This window comes from Bos taurus, chromosome 4 (assembly GCF_002263795.3).
Source record: "Bos taurus isolate L1 Dominette 01449 registration number 42190680 breed Hereford chromosome 4, ARS-UCD2.0, whole genome shotgun sequence".
Classification (NCBI taxonomy): Eukaryota; Metazoa; Chordata; class Mammalia; order Artiodactyla; family Bovidae; genus Bos; species Bos taurus.
Window position 1 is genome coordinate 86,142,586 of NC_037331.1, and position 20,211 is coordinate 86,162,796.

Consider the following 20,211-nt stretch of genomic DNA (forward strand, 5'->3'; position numbering starts at 1 on the left):
AATAATTTACCAGTTTAACAGCACAATTTTCTGATAAATTAAAATCTATAGATCTCTGAGAACACATTCCTGTAACCCATGACTAAGGAAGGAAAACACACCTTCCATTTTGCTGTGTGTCCTGGAAATATTTTGAGTTTGTATTTTCATACATTTTAAATTAAAAATGTGTTTTTTATTAATTCACAAAAGTAGGCTAAGAACCATGGCAAATGACCTCCAAATCTCAGTGACTTAACATAATAAATGTTCATCACTTACCTTATATCAGATAGGGGTTATCAAAGAGTTGTGGCATTTTTCAGGCACCTAGGATCCTTTTGATCTGTTAGCTTCTCACTTTGCTAAGGCCTTGGAGTCCTCTACCTGACCGTGATCAACTGGCAAGAAGAAAAGAGTGAGCAGAAGGTATCACTCAGGATGTTCTTAGAGGCCAGACTAGAAGGAGCAAATATCACCTCCATTCACATTCATCGACCAGAACTCAGTAACACGGCCCTATATCACTAAAAGGAGGCTGGGCTCTGAAGTCCACATCTTGTCCTAGGAGGAAAAAGAAGCTCAGCAATCATAGAGCAGTATCCCTGCCACACATTGCAGTCACAATATTTCTAATTAGTCGTCATCATAGTTGATTGGTAGAGAGACAGACATTAGAAGTAATGTGTGTACTTTCCTTAAATTAAATTTGCCATTGCTTAAAGCCATGCTTTGATAAGCCTATTTATTTTTTTACAATAATACAAGCTTTTCTTGGGAATGACTGATAATGCAGGCTTCTCTCTCAATTCACTAACTTCATAATTAGTGAAGATACATTAGCCAAAGCTGAAATGAGATGATAAAAATCAAAGGTGTGCTAATTCTAAGAGCATTTATATTTGCATGAATAAGGAGTTTACCACTTATTTTTTTCTTTTTCATAACCACTGTAAGTAAAAAATATTTTTTTCTGGAAGCTATCTTCTTCAATATTGCTGTCTATCAACATGTGGAAAATAATAGGATCATTGTAGCCTACATAAGCTCTATTTAAAGGAATGGAAGGATTGGAAATGCTGTCCTCATACTAGGGCCTGTTATTATTTCTTGAAGGTCAACAGTAATGCTTGGCACTTAGAAGAAAGGAGTCTTACAGGATCTTGACAGACGGAAACATTTATATGCAGAGATATGTTGCCATGTGTACTCCAAGGATACAGATCATAGCCCACCTTGACCATAGCCAATTACTAGTAGAAAAATAATGTAACAGAAGTCTTAACACTTTTCTTGGGAGGTGTCATTTCCCTCTGAAACATTGCTGGACATATTACAGTGCCCTAATGAGACTCATAATTCATGTCAGCCCCAAGCCTTTTCATTCATTTATAAATGTTTTAGAGCCCTATGATTCATAATGCCATGAGCTGGTTTTCCTTCAGAACTGTTATGCTCCCATTAATACCAACCATTCCTTCTTCTTGCCAAGATACAAGCCCTGAAGTAATATAGTTTAGTGCTCGCCTTGAATTGTTATAGTTAAAAATCTTTTCTAGATTCTGAGCTAATACAGAAGAAAAGTTTTTAAACAAATATTAAAGTTTGAGAAAGAAAACAAGAAAGCAAGAAATAGCTCTTTGTCAAAGGTATCATTTAGAGATATAAGCACTGTTAATACAATGTATATTTTGGGGACTCCCCTGATGGTCCAGTGGTGAAGACTTTGCCTTCCAATGCAAGGGTTGCAGGTCTGCTCCTTGTACAGGGAGCTAAGATTTCACAGGCCTTGTGGCCAAATCCTCCAGGCACCCCCTCAGTTCAGTTGAGTTCAGTTGTTCAGTCGTGTCCGACTCTTTGAGACCCCATGAATCACAGCACGCCAGGCCTCCCTGTCCATCACCAACTCCTGGAGTTCACTCAGACTCACGTCCATTGAGTCAGTGATGCCATCCAGCCATCTCATCCTCTGTCGTCCCCTTCTCCTCCTGCCCCCAATCCCTCCCAGCATCAGAGTCTTTTCCAATGAGTCAACTCTTCACATGAGGTGGCCAAAGTACTGGAGTTTCAGCTTTAACATCATTCCTTCCAAAGAAATCCCAGGGTTGATCTCCTTCAGAATGGACTGGTTGGATCTCCTTGCAGTCCAAGGCACTCTCAAGAGTCTTCTCCAACACCACAGTTCAAAAGCATCAATTCTTTAGCGCTCAGCTTTCTTCACAGTCCAACTCTCACATCCATACATGACCACTGGAAAAACCATAGCCTTGACTAGACGAACCTTTGTTGGCAAAGTAATGTCTCTGCTTTTCAATATGCTATCTAGGTTGGTCATAACTTTCCTTCCAAGGAGTAAGCATCTTTTAATTTCATGGCTCCAATCACCATCTGCAGTGATTTTGGAGCCCCAAAAAATAAAGTCTGACACTGTTTCCACTGTTTCCCCATCTATTTCCCATGAAGTGATGGGACCAGATGCCATGATCTTAGTTTTCTGAATGTTGAGCTTTAAGCCAGCTTTTTCACTCCCCACTTTCACTTTCATCAAGAGGCTTTTTAGTTCCTCTTCACTTTCTGCCATAAGGGTGGTGTCATCTGCATATCTGAGGTTATTTATATTTCTCCTGGCAATCTTGATTCCAGCTTGTGCTTCTTCCAGTCCAGCGTTTCTCATGACATACTCTGCATATAAGTTAAACAATCAGGGTGACAATATACAGCCTTGACGTACTCCTTTTCCTATTTGGAACCAACCCCACAAAAAAAAAAAAAAAAAACAACTATAAAGCAGAAGCAATATTGTAACAAAGTCATCAAAAATTTTTTAAATGGTCCACATCAAAAGTTTTTTAAAAATACAATGTACATTTTCTTTGCACACCAGAACTGTTATTCTCTAGGAAAGGATAAACATCAGTGTTTAATTGACACAAAATTATGATGGAACTGGCCATCTCTATCACAAGGTTTATAATAAGTTTTTGATCATCAGTCTGATTTTTAGGTATCTCTTTCTTCATAAATAATGTTTACCATGCATTTTTTTTCTTTCTAACCTCATGCAGCAATTAATTTTTCTGGTTAATTAAAATAATTACACATTATTCTGTTGAGCAAAACAGGCAGTTCTTAAAATCATTTGAAGTCACATGGCATCAAACACATGTTGCCAAGATGCAGGCCTTTTCATTTGTGAGACATTCTCTCTATGACTGCTGCTGTTTGCTGGCAATATCCTCTCCAGAGTCCATGTGCTATTCTATTCACCATGACCTATTTATTATTCCCTGAATGACAAATTGGCACAGCAGTATAGCACAACAGAAATGATCTTTGATTCTATTTTATTCAACAAGATTCATTAGACCCATCTATTGTTTGAAGGTCCACTGAAAGTGTGATCTTGTTCTAGTTGCTGAGCGAGATTCGGGCAGGAAGTTATCAACAGCTGCTGATGCCCCATATGATGGGCCTTACAATTCACTTCCTTTGCTAGATTTAGAATTCCAGTATCTACAGATGACTCCTCTAGGTCTATGTTATTGATCTCCCTGTTGCTTTATGCTGTTAAAAGAGTGTCTGGTATCTCTTCCTGAGTCTCAACCCTTTGCCTCACTCTGAATCTTGGCTTCATATGTGAGGGCTCTTCTGCCCCAGAACTCTAATCATATAGACCTTTGTCCCAGACCCCAGCTCCCAAAGTGGAGTTCTGCTGCTGTAAAATGTATATCCAAATGAATATCTCTCTGGTGAGTTCAGTTTTGGTTCCTAACTGGATACTCTACCGTCGAATTGAGGTGATGATTGCCAGGCTCATTTCATCAAACATAGATGGTTCTTTCTTTTTTTTTTCTTTTTAGCTTTTTGGTCTCAAATTGCCTACATTTTGGCTATGGGATTAAACTAGAAGACAGTATTTTGCAAACTTTACAGTTTCCTCATTTCCTATGGGTAAAATTATTTAAAAATTGTGCCAAGTGTTTGGAATACTGGAGAGAATCTGAAAAGTATCTGTTCTCTCCATGGTCTCAGGAAAATAAAAACTGGGGAGAAGAATAGGGAATAAGAGAAGCATGGATTCCAAAGAAAAGGACAAGTTTGTTCTAGTATCCCTAAATGGTTTCCAGCCATTTCTTTCATCCCTTAAAAGTGAAAAGTGAAAGTGTTAGTGGCTCAGTCATGTCTGACTCTTTGTGATCCCATGGACTGTAGCCCACCAGGCTCCTCTTTCCAGGGAATTCTCTAGGCAAGAATACGAGAGTGGGTTGCTGTTCCCTTCTCTAGGGCTTTCATCCCTTAAAATATAGCTAATTAAGAAAAAATTTAAAAACAAACCTCTAAGAGAATATACCAATAAAGAGCTTGGGAAACATAACAAAAGACCAAAATGCAAGGCTTCACTCTAAACTTGACTTGATTCTGTTTACTTTATCCTCCTCCTTATGGGTTCATATTTTAGGCTGAGCAACAACTGCCTTCAATTCATTCCAAATCTGTCACCATAGATATATATTCAAATATATCCATATATTTATTTTATTTCAGTAGTTATCTATTAGGCAATAACTATAATATGGAAATAATCTTGGGCTTCCAGGAAATTTTCTGTTTTATATGTGTTAAATAATTTACTTTTAAATAATTTCCATGATATAAATATTATCATCATTCCCATTTGACAGTAAGAACTCTGAAGTACAAAGAGGTTAGGGAGCTTCTCCAAGTCCGCATATCCTTTATGCGCTGGAGCCAGGATTTGAACCCAGGGAGTCTGTCTTCAGTGTCCACACTCAACACTGTACCCGCCTACCCATCATAGATGTACATATAAAAGCTATCTCAATGGTTCTAACTAAAAGTTAATGATCAAAGAAACAGAGTCTATAGAGTATTACAAAATACGCAAATATCTGCTTATAAATACTCAAAGCACAGCTGCTTTGCTTGCAATTCTGGCACATAGGCAATTTTACATTTCACATTTTGTGATCATTTTCATTCATTTTACTATCCAAACTAGTTCCCTTTCTTATTTTAACAGGAAATACAAATTTGTAATACTATTTAGCAGTGTTTTTTAAAAGCATGTTCTATGGAACATCTGTCCTCAAATCAAATATTCAGATTCTAGGTTTCCACTCCAAACTTGCATCAGAAGCTGGGGCAGAGCCTACGAATCTGTAATTCTACAAGCTCCTCTGGAGTGTTCAGTGCTTCTGGAGTTTGATTTAGAAGCTGCAGCACTTCTGCTTGCTCCAATTTAGACTAATTAGTTAGAATATATTAACTTTCCATTCTCTGGTCCTAATTATGAGTCTCAGAAATACAGCTTCTTTTAAGTTGTTCATACAGCCTTGACCTCTCCTATCCAGATCACAAAGGAAAATAAAGAAAAATTACATGCTTTTGTTCAACCCATGGTTATCCAGTCTTACACGTATTAAGGTGTAAATGTTACCCTCACTTCCCAAGCAAACACATCATTTATTGTTCCCCCGCTTCAAGCACCTTTTCTTAATTTGCCTTGAATCAATTCTTAGGTAATCACTGGCTCTAAATATTTTATAGCCTGTTTTCTGCATTTGTCTTAAATCTAGATTTTTTTCCTCTAGTGAAACTTCCAAGCAACACTTTAAAAACTGTTCTGAAATGTTTGACATTTTAAGTAGTATAGTTTCCGACCAAATTATGTCCTCCCGTTGCATACTACATCGCCACAGTAATTTCATTCTTGCTCAGCCAAAGTTAAAGCTAACTTGGAAGCCAAATGCTATCATGACCAACTGTGCCCTATACCACAACCAGCTTAATTCTTCAAAGTAAGACTTCCTATACCTTGTCCAGCTGATATGTGCAATAAGTGATGGATGCTAGGGTTCCAAACAACTGCTGTGGGGTTTGTCAAAACAGATGTTATAACTAAAAAATTGAAAAGTTACATGCAAGGACATACTGAGAGACAGTGGTAAAAGAGGTAGGTTATTTGTAAGCTGCTAAGAAAGATGAGAAAACATCTTCTTGGTGGTACTCAGAGTTAATGGGTAATTTTGAAAAGGGCTACTGGTCAAAATAAAAGGCATGACTGAGTTAAAATAAAATGGGATAGAAACACAATTCCCAAAGTCACTTAGAGAAGGTCACAATATAAGAATATGTTTTATAAACAATAAAGTCTATAAAGACTATTATCATTCTTACATACTGAAAGAATGTGGTGTTGAGGAAGACTCTTGAGAGTTCCTTGGACAGAAAGGAGATCAAACCAGTCAGTCCTAAAGGAAATCAGTCCTGAATATTCACTGGAAGGACTGATGCTGAAGCTGAAACTTCAATACTTTGATCACCTGATGGGAAGAGCTGACTCACTGGAAAAGACCCTGATGCTGGGAAAGACTGAAGTCAGGAGAAGGGGACAACAGAGGATGAGATGGTTGGATGGCATCACCAACCCAATGGACATGAGTTTGAGTAAGCTCCAAGAGATGGTGAAGGACAGGGAAGCCTAGCGTGCTGCAATCCATGGGGTCACAAAGAGTTGGACAGGGCTGAGCAACTGAAAAACAACAAGTTTCAGTGTTCCTAGTTGGCAAGTGGATGGTTTTCCTTCATCCTGTGACTCAGGCACATGAATTCTTCCTTCCAGCAGCTGTACCCTTCCCTCAGAGTCTCTAAGCAGGTGGGAGAAGAGAATACGCACGTCTGCATCATCATCTTGGCCAGAAATTGATCTATTCTGTTCCCATTCCATTTGGGAAGAACTGGTCATGTAGTCCTATTTAGATGCAAGGGGAGATTGGAAATGTAATTATTGTCTGGGCAACTGTTTGCCCACAACAACCTTAGACTATGGGAAGCACAGCTAATGATGGACAATTAGGGGTCTCTGTTATACTTACCCCAAATCTTAGCTTTCTATAGATATACCTCAAGTCCACTTTGGTTACTACTCTTCAGTTCTAACTTTCAGGTTGAGCAGAAATACATGATTTAGTGTTTCAATTGTGTAACACAGACTAGGACTTGAACCTATCGTCTTATCGTCTTTCAGCTGAGATCACACACCTGGTATCAGGACTTAATGAAGCTCAGGTTCCTGGTGTCGCCTCACAGAAAGAATTCAGTGAGAGACAAAGTGATAGGTAAGAAGGGGATTTATTTAAAGAGAAACACACTCCACAGACAATGTGTGGGCTGTCTTAGAAGACACAAGGCCTCAAAATAGGGGGTAATTAGCTTTTATGGACTGGGTAATTTCATAGGTTGATGAATGGGAGGATTATTCTAATTACTTGGGGGGAGGGGCAGAGATTTCCAAGAATTGGGCCACCAGCTCACTTTTTGATCTTTGATGGTTGTTCATGGAACTGTCATGGTGCTGGTGAATGTTTCCTTAACATGCTAATGTATTATTAATATAATGAGCATATAATGAAGATCAAGTTCCACTGGAAGTCAAATCTTCCACCATCTTGGACCTAGTTGATCCTAAGTTTTTGTCATGTCCTATGTCTATGTCATTCTTTCAAAGGTTGTGCCCTGTCCCTTCCCTCCCATTTCAGTGATGTGGAAAATTTAGAAGAAAATATTCATGAATCCTTAGAATTTATTCATTCCGTATGAAAAGCACTTCAACAAATTGTTTTTGAAAGTACCTTATATTTCCACTTTCATCCTATATTCTTGAATTTTTGTGTAATAGTTTAGCAACCAAGCTGTGATTTGCAATGTTAATTATTCTCATATAATTTTCATCTTTGTTGGAATATAATATGTGTTCTCAATTCATTAGCATTTTCTGTTTTAAGCATTTCCCATTAAACTTCCCCAGTCAGCCAAGTCTCCACTGCTTTCAATAGATGCCTGTAGATATCACGCAGAATGGTCCCAGGGGAAAATATGTACATAGAATTGGGATTCACTCTGCAAGGAGGGCCTAATTAGGTTTTCCCCATTCATAGAAATAGATCTTTCATCAGTGACAATACAGTGCAATTAGGGGAAGTTACTTGTAACTTGCCATGGGTGCAGTCAGCTGCTACTAGTATTTCCTTGGGAAGCACTTGAATAAACAATGTTTCATCCTTTTTTATATGAGAATTCCTTCTCCTGAGAGTTGCCATCGAATTCCATATTTAGGACTGAACAAGTTTAGCCCCTATGGCTTCACATTTAATTCAAATTTTCCTTTTTTAATACAAACTTTGCTTCGTGGTTTCTTTAACTTGATATATTTGTTAAACACTTCTAACAGGACTCTTATTTATCTAACACTGCCAAAGATGTGTTGTTCTTCACAGAAATAATACATTAACAACAGTAATATTGGCATTGCATTTAGGGCTTACAAAATAGGTTTCCATCTTACACTTTTAATATTTATAACAATTTTGTGAGACCCTGAGACTGACTTGCCAAAGGAAATACAGCTGGTCAAAAGCAGAACTGATTTCTTAAATTCAAGTCAGTGGATTTTCCATTATATTATGGTGCTCATTTATTACAATTCCTGAACCTGAAATAATTGAAGAGTAATAAAATTTTGTATTGCTGATACTAAGTGCATAGAAAGTGAAAGAAAGTGTTAGTTGTTCAATCATGATCGATTCTTTTGCAACCCCATGGACTGTTGCCTGCTGGTCCTCTGTCCATGGGATTCTCCAGACAAGAATATTGGAGAGGGTTGCCATTTCCTCTTCCAGAGGATCTTCCCAACCCAGGGATCAAACCCAGGTCTCCTGCATTGCAGGCAGATTCTTCACCATCTGAGCCACCAGGGAAGCCCTAGTGTATTGAGCACTATTAGTAAATATATGAAGCTTCATTCAAAACTCTGAGTTGACATGTCATCAAGGGTGGAGAGGATGGATGGACTGTTGGATAGGGTGAGTAGAGAAGATAAGAAAAAGTTATTCAGGAAGAGGATTTCCAGGTGGCACACTGGTAAAGAATCCGCCTGCCAATACAGGAAATGCAAGAGACTCAGTTCGATCCCTAGGTGGGGAAGATCCCCTGGAGGAGGAAATGACAGCCCACTCTAGTATTCTTGCCTGGAAAATCCCATGGACAGAGAAGCCTGGTGGACTAATGTCCATGGGGTCACAAAGAGTCAGATATGACTGAGTGACTGAACACACACTTTCAGGAAGAGGAACCAAATTTCTGCGTAAAATCAGGAATAAGAGTGTTGTGTGCAGAGACTGTGAGGAAACTGAAATCTATGCTGGGAGGAGGCAAAGGTGAAGAAAGCAATGAGAAAGGAAGTTAGCTGGAGCAGTTAAAGGAGAGTTTTGTGAGTCTGACGGAGATGTTTAAACTTAATACACGGTGGCAGCGAACCAGTGTGGTTTCTGGAAATAGGAGTATTAGCACTTAGTGCTTTAAAGAAGAAGGTGCTTGGCAGTGGCCTGTGTGATAGTTTGAAAATAGGAAGGCTGAGATGGCCAGTCTGTTGCTCCCATACCAAGATGTGAAAAGGATTTGGACCCAGTGGCAATGGAGTGTGAAGCAAAAGAGAAGCCAGGGCTCAGGGCTATACTGGATATAAAGAGTAAGTGATAATAAATTGTTAAATATAGAGGCTTAAAGTTTTAACCAAGGAACCTGGAAGAATGTAGAATTTAAGGGATAACTTGTTTTCAAAAATAATGTTGAGATAAAATCTAACTGTCAAGTTACATTTGTAATGTCAAAATAAATACCTTATTTCTAACATAGGTATTCTGTTGAGCAGCCTATTTCTAAGCTACACAATATTTATTTTATTCTCAAATATTAGATATTTCTAACAGACTGTGTTTATTACATACATACAAGAGCCACTTTATCTCTGAAGAATAGGATTCTTTTCCTTCCTAACAGAAGTGGACAAAAATAAGTAAAACACCACAAATTCATAGAATAAGTTAGTTTGTTGCTCATTCTGTGATGCTATTAATTCTGACCTTAAAATAGCTTCCAGTTTATACACCAAGCAGTGCTTCAGCTATCAGACTTTGAAGTAAACATGCTTAATACATTGTTTCTCAAAGCAGTTAGGTGTTGTTAGGACCACAAGGAATTTCAGAGACCATATTTCCACCTCCCATTTTATAGGCAGTAAATAAAAAGTTATTCAGAAAATAAATCCAATTAGTAGCAGAAATGTGACTGGAATTCAGATTTCTGACTCTAGATTCCCTGTTCTAGGATCTTCTGCTTGGAACATTGTCAGCAATAGTTGCAAGAACTTGGATGCCAGCAACAGTTCAAAGTGATTTCATATCTATTCCTTCATAAAGACTGCCCAAGGGCCCAATTAATAAGATGCTTTTATGACAGCTCCCTTTCAGGGAGAAGCAAATGAGACACACACACAGTTGGAGTAACTCACTCCAGGTCATGTACTAGTGAGGAATGAAGCTGGAATCTGAAGACAGTAGTCTGGTCCAGAGGCTAGATCCCTGCCACATCTCGTATCCCGGCACCAGTTCCACTCTTTTCAAGTACTATAGGTGCCATTTTGAAAAAAGAGAACAGTAACTATAAGGAAATGAAATAATAGAACTACCAAGTATTTTCTGCCTCTTCAATCATAATGATCTTTAGTTTGGGGGAAAGGTCTTTTGATTATTAAAGTTCAGTTCAATTCAGTCACTCAGTCATGTCTGACTCTTTGCGACCCCATGCACTGCAGCATGCCAGGCTTCCCTGTCCATCACCAACTCCCGGAGTTTGCACAAACTCATATCCATCAAGTTGGTGATGCCATCCAACCATCTCATCCTCTGTCATCTCCTTCTCCTCCTGCCTTCAATCTTTCCCAGCATCAGAGTCTTTTCCAATGAGGGTCTTTTTTCCAGTGATTATTAAAATCTTGACACAATTGGCATTATAGGCTCTCGCCATTGTCAGGAGTGGTAGGGCATTCAATCAGGAAAGATAACTAACAAAGCTTTCTTATCCCACTGTTCCCAAGACCCACAGGGGAGAGAATTCTGTGAAGGAGAGCCTGGGCATTCACGGGATGCAGAAAGCCAGGACTTTAGTGGTTGGTGACATGCAAACAAAGAAACTGTGTTTCAGTAATGAAGGGGGCGGACAGCAGCATAGACCACTGCAGGAAATTCAAATGAGAGGGGGATTATTGGAGTTGGCAATTAGGAGGCCAGGCTGTTAGTGAGTTTTGAAAGAGCAATTTCAGTGGAACCTGAATTGCAGAGGGCCAAGGAATGAACATGAAGCTGTAAGGGCATGCTTGCTGTGCCACTGAAGTTTATAAATGTATAACAAAACTAGATTCCATATTAAAAATCCAGTTTTGCAATATTGAGGCAGACTGCAAATATTTACCCCAGTTTTTAAAACTGTTTATTTAATACACTTCCATTGTTTAATAAACGTGGAACAAATATCAAAGAAAAATAAAAAAGTAAGCGGTAAAAAGTCATCTACTCTTTCCTGTCCACCATCTGCACTGTTTCCACCTTTTTCTATAAGTAAACTTCTTACTTCCTACTAGTTTTTTCTTTCCTATAAGTAACTTTACTTACTAGTCTCTTCTTCACATTTTTTAAATATAAGGAAAACATACACATTTCTACATGATGATAGTGTACTATAATGTTTTGGACAGCTGTTTGGTCTCCATTAAGTGCTTCTTGAAGAACTTATCATGTCAATACACAAGTCCTTATGGATACAATATAATTTACTTTACTGGTTCTGTGTAGACAAAGATTAGATTGTTTAAATAATAAATACTGGAAAGGGCGTGGAGAAAAGGGAAGCCTCATATACTGTTGGTGGGAACGTAAATAGGTACAGCCACTATGGAGAACAATCTGCAGGTTTCTTAAAAAATTAAAAATACGAGTTACCATATGATCCAGTAATCCCACTCCTGGGCATCTATCCAGAAATGCCAAAAACTCTAATTTGAAAAGATACATGCACTCCAGTGTTCATAGGACATGGAAGAAACCTAAATGTCCATTAACAGATGAATGGATAAAGAAGATGTGGTGTATATATACACATATATATGTTGTTTAGTCACTAAATCATGTCTGACTCTTTGCGACCTGTTAATCCCAAACTTCTAATTTATCTCTCCCTGCCTTACTTTTCCCTTTGGTAACCTTAAGTTTATTTTTTATGACTGTGAATTTATTCCTGTTTTATAACTAAAATCATTTGTATCATCTTTTTAGATTCCACACACAAGTGAAATCACATGACATTTGTCTTTCTCTCTCTGACTTACTTCACTTATTATGGTAATCTCAGGATTGTATATACTACTATATATAAAATAGATAAACAACAAAGACCTGTGTATATCACAGGGAATTATAGTCGATATCTTATAATAATCTATAATGGAAAAGAATCTGAAAATAATATATATGTATAACTTTGTTAATTTTATATATTTTCCTTCTTGAGCACAATTTCGCCTCTTCCTGATCTTTTACCATCTTTCCCCAGAGTTTTGCATTTTTGTTTCGTGGTCTTCTATCATAGAAGCAATTGCTTCATTGAATTTTGTCCTTGTTTGCTTGTTTTGTTTTAATTCAGGGCAAGATCTTTGTTCAAACTTTTCATTTGCTCAATGTCAACATTTTTTTTTCTGGAGTATCCATCTATTTTTAAATTTTCTGGTATTATCCTCTAATTTCTTTTTAGTGTCTTTGTATGGATACTCTGCTAAATACTTTTCATGTGCATGCAAGCTAAGTTGCTTCAGTCATGTCTTTGCGACTCTGTGGACCATGCAAGCTAAGTTGCTTCACTCATGTCTTTGCGACCCTGTGGACCATGGCCTGCCAGGCTCCTCTGTCCATGGGATTCTCTAGGCAAGAATACTGGAGTGGGATGTCATGCTCTCCTCCAGGGGATTTTCTTGACCCAGGGATCGAACCCGTGTCTCTTATGTCTCCTGCATTAGCAGGAGAGTTCTTTACCACTAGCATCACCTGGGAAGTCCCAATTACTTTTCATACCTGCTTTTAAATGAGTTGCACCAGTTCCTTGCAAATTATTCAAGGTCAGGAGGGGCGGCGATGAGGAGAGGTGCTGTAAATATACACATATATATGTTGTTTAGAGGGGCAGCAGTGAGGAGATACCCCTCCTCCAAGGTAAGGAGCAGCGGCTGCGCTTTGCTGGAGCAGCCGTGAAGAGATACCCCACGTCCAAGGAAAGAGAAACCCAAGTGAGATGGTAGGTGTTGCAAGAGGGAATCAGAGGGCAGACACACTGAAACCATACTCACAGAAAACTAGTCAATCTAATCACACTAGGACCACAGCCTTGTCTAACTCAATGAAACCAAGCCATGCCCTGTGGGGCCACCCAAGACAGGCAGGTCATGGTGGAGAGGTCTGACAGAATGTGGTCCACTGGAGAAGGGAATGGCAAACCACTTCAGTGTTCTTGCCTTGAGAACCGCATGAACAGTATGAAAAGGCAAAATGATAGGATACTGAAAGAGGAACTCCCCAGGTCAGTAGGTGCCCAATATGCTACTGGAGATCAATGGAGAAATAACTCCAGAAAGAATGAAGGGATGGAGCCAAAGCAAAAACAATACCCAGCTGTGGATGTGACTGGTGATAGAAGCAAGGTCCAATGCTGTAAAGAACAATATTGCATAGGAACCTGGAATGTCAGGTCCATGAATCAAGGCAAATTGGAAGTGGTCAAACAGGAGATGGCAAGAGTGAACATTGACATTCTAGGAATCAGCAAACTAAAATGGACTGGAATGGGTGAATTTAAATCAGATGACCATAATATCTACTACTGTGGGCAGGAATCCCTTAGAAGAAATGGAGTAGCCTTCATGGTCAACAAAAGAGTCCGAAATGCAGTACTTGGATGCAATCTCAAAAGTGACAGAATGATCTCTGTTTGTTTCCAAGGCAAACCATTCAATATCACGGTAATCCAAGTCTATGCCCCAACCAGTAACACTGAAGAAGCTGAAGTTGAATGGTTCTATGAAGATCTACAAGACGTTTTAGAACTAACACCCAAAAAAGATGTCCTTTTCATGATAGGGGACTGGAATGCAAAAGTAGGAAGTCAAGAAACACCTGGAGTAACAGGCAAATTTGGCTTTGGAATATGGAATGAAGCAGGGCAAAGGCTAGTAGAATTTTGCCGAGAGAACGCACTGGTCATAGCAAACACCCTCTTCCAACAACACAAGAGAAGACTCTACACATGGACATCACCAGATGGTCAACATCAAAATCAGACTGACTATATTCTTTGCAGCCAAAGATGGAGAAGCTCTATACAGTCAGCAAAAAAAAAAGACCGGGAGCTGACTGTGGCTCAGATCATGAGTTCCTTATTGCCAAATTCAGACTTAAATTGAAGAAAGTAGAAAAAACCACTAGACCATTCAGGTATAACCTAAATCAAATCCCTTATGATTATACAGTGGAAATGAGAAATAGATTTAAGGGACTAGTTCTGATACATAGAGTGCCTGATGAACTATGGACTGAGGTTCGTGACACTGTACAGGAGACAGGGATCAAGATCATCCACATGGAAAAGAAATGCAAAAAAGCAAAATGGCTATCTGGGGAGGCCTTACAAACAGCTGTGAAAAGAAGAGAAGTAAAAAGCAAAGGAGAAAAGGAAAGATATAAGCATCTGAATGCAGAGTTCCAAACACTAGGAAGAAGAGATAAGAAAGCCTTCCTCAGCGATCAATGCAAAGAAATAGAGGAAAACAACAGAATGGGAAAGACTAGAGGTCTCTTCAAGAAAATTAGAGATACAAAGGGAACATTTCATGCAAAGATGGGCTCGAAAAAGGACAGAAATGGTATGGACCTAACAGAAGCAGAAGATATTAAGAAGAGGTGGCAAGAATACACAGAAGAATTGTACAAAAAAGATCTTCATGACCCAGATAATCATGATGGTGTGATCACTGACCTAGAGCCAGACATCCTGGAATGTGAAGTCAAGTGGGCCTTAGAAAGCATCACTACAAACAAAGCTAGTGGAGGTGATGGAATTCCAGTTGAGCTATTTCAAATCCTGAAAGATGATGCTGTGAAAGTGATGCACTCAATATGCCAGCAAATTTGGAAAACTCAGCAGTGGCCACAGGACTGGAAAAGGTCAGTTTTCATCCCAATCCCAAAGAAAGGCAATGCCAAAGAATGCTCAAACTACCACACAATTGCACTCATCTCACATGCTAGTAAAGTAATGCTCAATGCTCAAAATTCTCCAAGCCAGGCTTCAGCAATACATGAATCTTGAACTTCCAGATGTTCAAGCTGCTTTTAGAAAAGGCAGAGGAACCAGAGACCAAATTGCCAACATCCGCTGGATCATCAAATAAGCAAGAGAGTTCCAGAAAAACATCTATTTCTGCTTTATTGACTATGCCAAAGCCTTTGACTGTGTGGATCACAATAAACTGTGGAAAATTCTGAAAGAGATGGGGATCCCAGACCACCTGATCTGCCTCTTGAGAAACCTGTACACAGGTCAGGAAGCAACAGTTAGAACTAGACATGGAACAACAGACTGGTTCCAAATAGGAAAAGGAATATGTCAAGGCTGTATGTTGTCACCCTGCTTATTTAACTTCTATGCAGAGTACATCATGAGAAACGCTGGGCTGGAAGAAGCACAAGCTGGAATCAAGATTGCTGGGAGAAATATCAATAACCTCAGATATGCAGATGACACCACCCTTATGGCAGAAAGTGAAGAGGAACTAAAAAGCCTCTTGATGAAAGTGAAAGAGGAGAGTGGAAAAGTTAGCTTAAAACTTAACATTCAGAAACTAAGATCATGGCAGCTGGTCCCATCACTTCATGGCAAACAGATGGGAAACAGTGGAAATGGTGTCAGACTTTATCTTTTTGCGCTCCATAATCACTGCAGATGGTGACTGCAGCCATGAAATTAAAAGACGCCTACTCCTTGGAAGAAAAGTTATGACCAACCTAGATAGCATATTGAAAAGCAGAGACCTTACTTTGCCAACAAAGGTCCATCTAGTCAAGGCTATGGTTTTTCCTGTGGTCATGTATGGACGCAAGAGTTGGACTGTGAAGAAAGCTGAGCACCGAAGAATTGATGCTTTTGAACTGTGGTGTTGGAGAAGACTCTTGACAGTCTCTTGGACTGCAAGGAGATCCAACCAGTGCATTCTAAAGGAGATAAGCCCTGGGCTTTCTTTGGGAGGAATGATGCTAAAGCTGAAACTCCAGTACTTTGACCACCTCATGAGAAGAGTTGACTCATTGGAAAAGACTCTGATGCTGGGAGGGATTGGGGGCAGGAGGAGAAGGGCATGACAGAGGATGAGATGGCTGGATGGCATCACCGACTTGATGGACATGAGTTTGAGTGAACCTCGGAAGGTAGATGGTGATGGACAGGGAGGCCTGGCATGCTGCGATTCATGGGGCCGCAAAGAGTCGGACACGACTGAGTGACTGAACTAAACTGAACTTAGCTGCAGGAGAGTAGAATTACAGTAGTCTTAGTTTTCTCTCCCCAGCTTCCCTCCACAATCTTCTGATAGGCTTCTACATTTCATTGAAAGATACTCTGAAGAATGTTTTGCAGTTTGTCTCCTAACTTCACTAAGAATGGAAACTTTACTTATAAGAGAAGAGGAAAGAATGTCTAGTTTATGTAGCTACATTTCTCTTGTAAGTCTTTATCTCACTTATCTATCCCAAATAATAACAAAATTAGAGCATTGGAACTTGACAGTCTTTCTGAGTTTTATGGTTTTTCAGAACTGTGGAAAGCAATACAAAATGAGCAAAAAAAGAGCCTACTTCCAGTTTCACAATATGGCTTTTGATAATAATAGTTCCTTTCTCTTTTATGGTTTATGCTATATCTGCATGAAGGGCACAAATGTAAATCTAATTTTCATTTCCTTTCTGTATTACTTTCTTCCCAAGAGTTTGGGTCTTTCCATCTTAAGGGACCCAGGGCCAGAAAGACTCCTTGGGGACCTGGCTGTTTCTGGCCACTGCCAAGAGAAACATGTTGCTTTTGCGCTCTGTAGTCAATACTACCCATTGGCTCTTCTCTGGGTAGAACACTTTTGAATTTGTTATATGACACTCCACAAGTTCCAATTCTTGTCTCTTTTAGAAATCGACTTCTGTTTCTCTATTTCATTTATGTAGAAAAAAAACAGGTGGGGCACCTCTGTTACCGGTCTCCAGGTCAGAGTTGCAGAGAAATGGAAGCCAAGTCATCCTGTGGTATCAGCAACACATTTTCTCCCGGTATCTCTGACACAACCTGAATACTGTTGACATTCAGGGCAAAGTTCCAGACTTATCAAACTACGTAGCCATTTCCTAGGAAATCATCTCATATCGGTTTTTCTAAACACTGCTATTTTATTGCTATTGAACGCCATCAAATACTGGTCTACAAACCAGGAAAAGAAAACATTTCAAGACAACAAATAGAAAAATCCCCCTTCCCAAAATGGCTATGTCTGTGGGGGCCATTTAAATATAACACACAGTAAAATAAAATTTTAAAAAAGTACAGAAATAACATGCTGCTGCTGCTGCTGCTAAGTCGCTTCAGTCATGTCCGACTCTGTGCAACCCCATGGACTGTAGCCTACCAGGCTCCTCCATCCATGGGATTTTCCAGGCAACAGTACTGGAGTCAGGTGCCATTGCCTTCTCCCCAGAAGACTCTAGCTGCTTTTAAAAAACAGAACTAGAGACCTCTGGCCCACCAGCACTAAACTCAGCTCCTTGCCAGACTACCTGGGCTGTTAAACAGAAATAACATAATGTGGTTTAAATAAATATATGATTTCCTTTTAAGTTTGCCAGGCTTGCTGTCTTTGTACTTTGGTCATATTCTAATGAAATTAAAGTCATAACTGTTAGCCAATGTGTATCTAAATTCAAAACTTTGTTGCATATGAGACACTCTTTTTTTTTCTCACTATTATGGCGTGTTGATGAATAAAAGCGAAGACACAATCTATTCACATCTAGCTTTCAAGGCCAGCTTTTTTCATTAGAAAACTGTAGATCTTCTTCAAATCCACAACTATTTCCCTGATAGGCATGGAATAGAACTAGACATTTGTTACCTGAAATGTGTATTTTTAAAAAACTGTGTCCATTTAATGAAATTAAAACTTCTTGTGTATACAGAGATTTGATTTTTATTTCATCTTTTTCAAAATATAAATAAAATTCCATTAGGTTGGAATCCCTGTCTCATCATTCTCATTTTGTCCTTCCCTTTCCTTTCTGTTATATCAACCTGCTTTCCATATGCATGACTGAACTGGTTTATCTTTGTTTCCCAACATGTCTCTCCAACATGCTGCTCTCCCTTCACTATTGCTAATGTTGCCCAAAATACTTCCTCCATGGAGCTTATTTAATTTATATCCATAATACTCATATCATTGCTCTATCCTGGGGAATATATCAATCAGGTATTGGTAAATTTGGAAAACTCAGCAGTGGCCACAGGACTGGAAAAGGTCAGTTTTTATTCCAATCCCAAAAAAGGGCAATGGCAAAGAATGTTCAAACTACCACACAATTGAACTCATCTCACACACTAGTAATGCTCAAAATTCTCCAAGCCAGGCTTCAACTGTACATGAACCAAGAACTTCCGGATGTTGAAGCTGGATTTACAAAAGGTAGAGGAACCAGAGATTAAATTGCCAACATCCTTTGGATCACAGAAAAAGCAAGAGAGTTCCAGAAAAACATCTACTTCTGCTTTATTGACTGTCCCCAAACTTTTGACTGTGGGGATCACAACAAATTGTGGAAAATTCTTTAAGAGATGGGAATACCAGACCACCTTACCTGCCTCCTGAGAAATCTGTATCCAAGTCAAGCAACAGTTAGAACTGGTCATGGAACAACAGACTGGTTCCAAATCAGGAAAGGAATATGTCAAGGCCGTATATTGTCATCCTGCTTTTTAAAATTATATGCAGAGTACATCATGAAAAATGCTGGGCTGGAAGAAGCACAAGCTGGAATCAAGATTGCCGGGAGAAATATCAATAACCTTAAATATGCACATGACACCCCTCTTATGGCAGAAAGCAAAGAGGAACTAAAGAGCCTCTTGATGAAAATGAGAGAGGAGAGTGAAAAAGTTGGCTTAAAATTCAACATTCAGAAAACTAAGATCATGGCCTCCAATCCCATCACTTAATGGCAAATAGATGGGGAAACAATGGAAACAGTGAAAGACTTTATTCTCTTGGGCTCCAAAATCACTGCAGATGCTGACTGCAACCATGAAATTAAAAGACACTTGCTCCTTGGAAGAAAAGCTATAATAAACCTAGGAAGCATATTAAAAAGCAGAGACATTACTTTGCCAACAAAGTTCCATATACTCAAAGCTATGGTTTTTCCAATAGTCATGTACGGATGTGAGTTGGACCATAAAGAAGACTGAGCGCCGAAGAACTGATGCTTTTAAACTGTGGTGTTGGAGAAGACTCCTGAGAGTTCCTTGGACTGCAAGGAGATCAAACCAGTCAATCCTAAAGGAAATCAGACCTAAATATTCATTGGAAAGACTGATGCTGAAGCTGAAACTCCAATACTTTGGCCACTTGATGGGAAGAACTGACTCATTGGAAAAGACCCTGATGCTGGGAAAAGATTGAAGGCAGGAGGAGAAGGGGACGACAGAAGATGAGATGGTTGGATGGTATCACCAACGCGATGGACATGAGTTTGAGCAAGCTCCAGTAAATGGGTGATGGAGAGGGAAGCCTGGCGTGCTGCAGACCACAGGGTTGCAAAGAGTCAGACACCACTGAGAGACTGAACTGACTATATAACAGAAGTTGATTGAGGCTGATTAAACAGCAGTTTATTGAAAGGATATTGGATATCCCATAGAATTGTTGAAAGAGCTAGAGAAAAATACATTGTTAAGCATCTAGGCAGAAAGGCCAATACTATGCCAGAGAATTGGCTTAATGACAAACTTCCCACCAATAGTGCAGGTCCACAGACTATCATATGAAACTGTGGCAGAGGCTGCTGCCCACCTATACAATTTCTGCACAAGAAATACAACCCTGCAAGCACTGGGAAGTCACAGCGCCCACCATTGCCACCACATGCACCACTACCAAGTGATGTCTCAAGTTAGGTTTCCTCTAAGATAGACTTTAATGCACAGAATTTTTAAAAATTAATTTTTATTGGAGTATAGTTGCTTCAC

The 20,211-nt window shown here is 39.3% G+C and overlaps 1 long non-coding RNA gene across 1 annotated transcript in view; it reads right to left on the reverse strand.

Annotated features, from left to right (window-relative positions):
- Nucleotides 1–266: 266 nt before the first annotated feature.
- LOC112446337 (uncharacterized) overlaps nucleotides 267–20,211 on the reverse strand; it is a 110,499-nt gene continuing 90,554 nt past the window's right edge. The window contains exon 4 of the long non-coding RNA XR_003034267.2: nucleotides 267–380. This is a non-coding gene — a long non-coding RNA (uncharacterized lncRNA). The remainder of the gene's footprint in view (nucleotides 381–20,211) is intronic.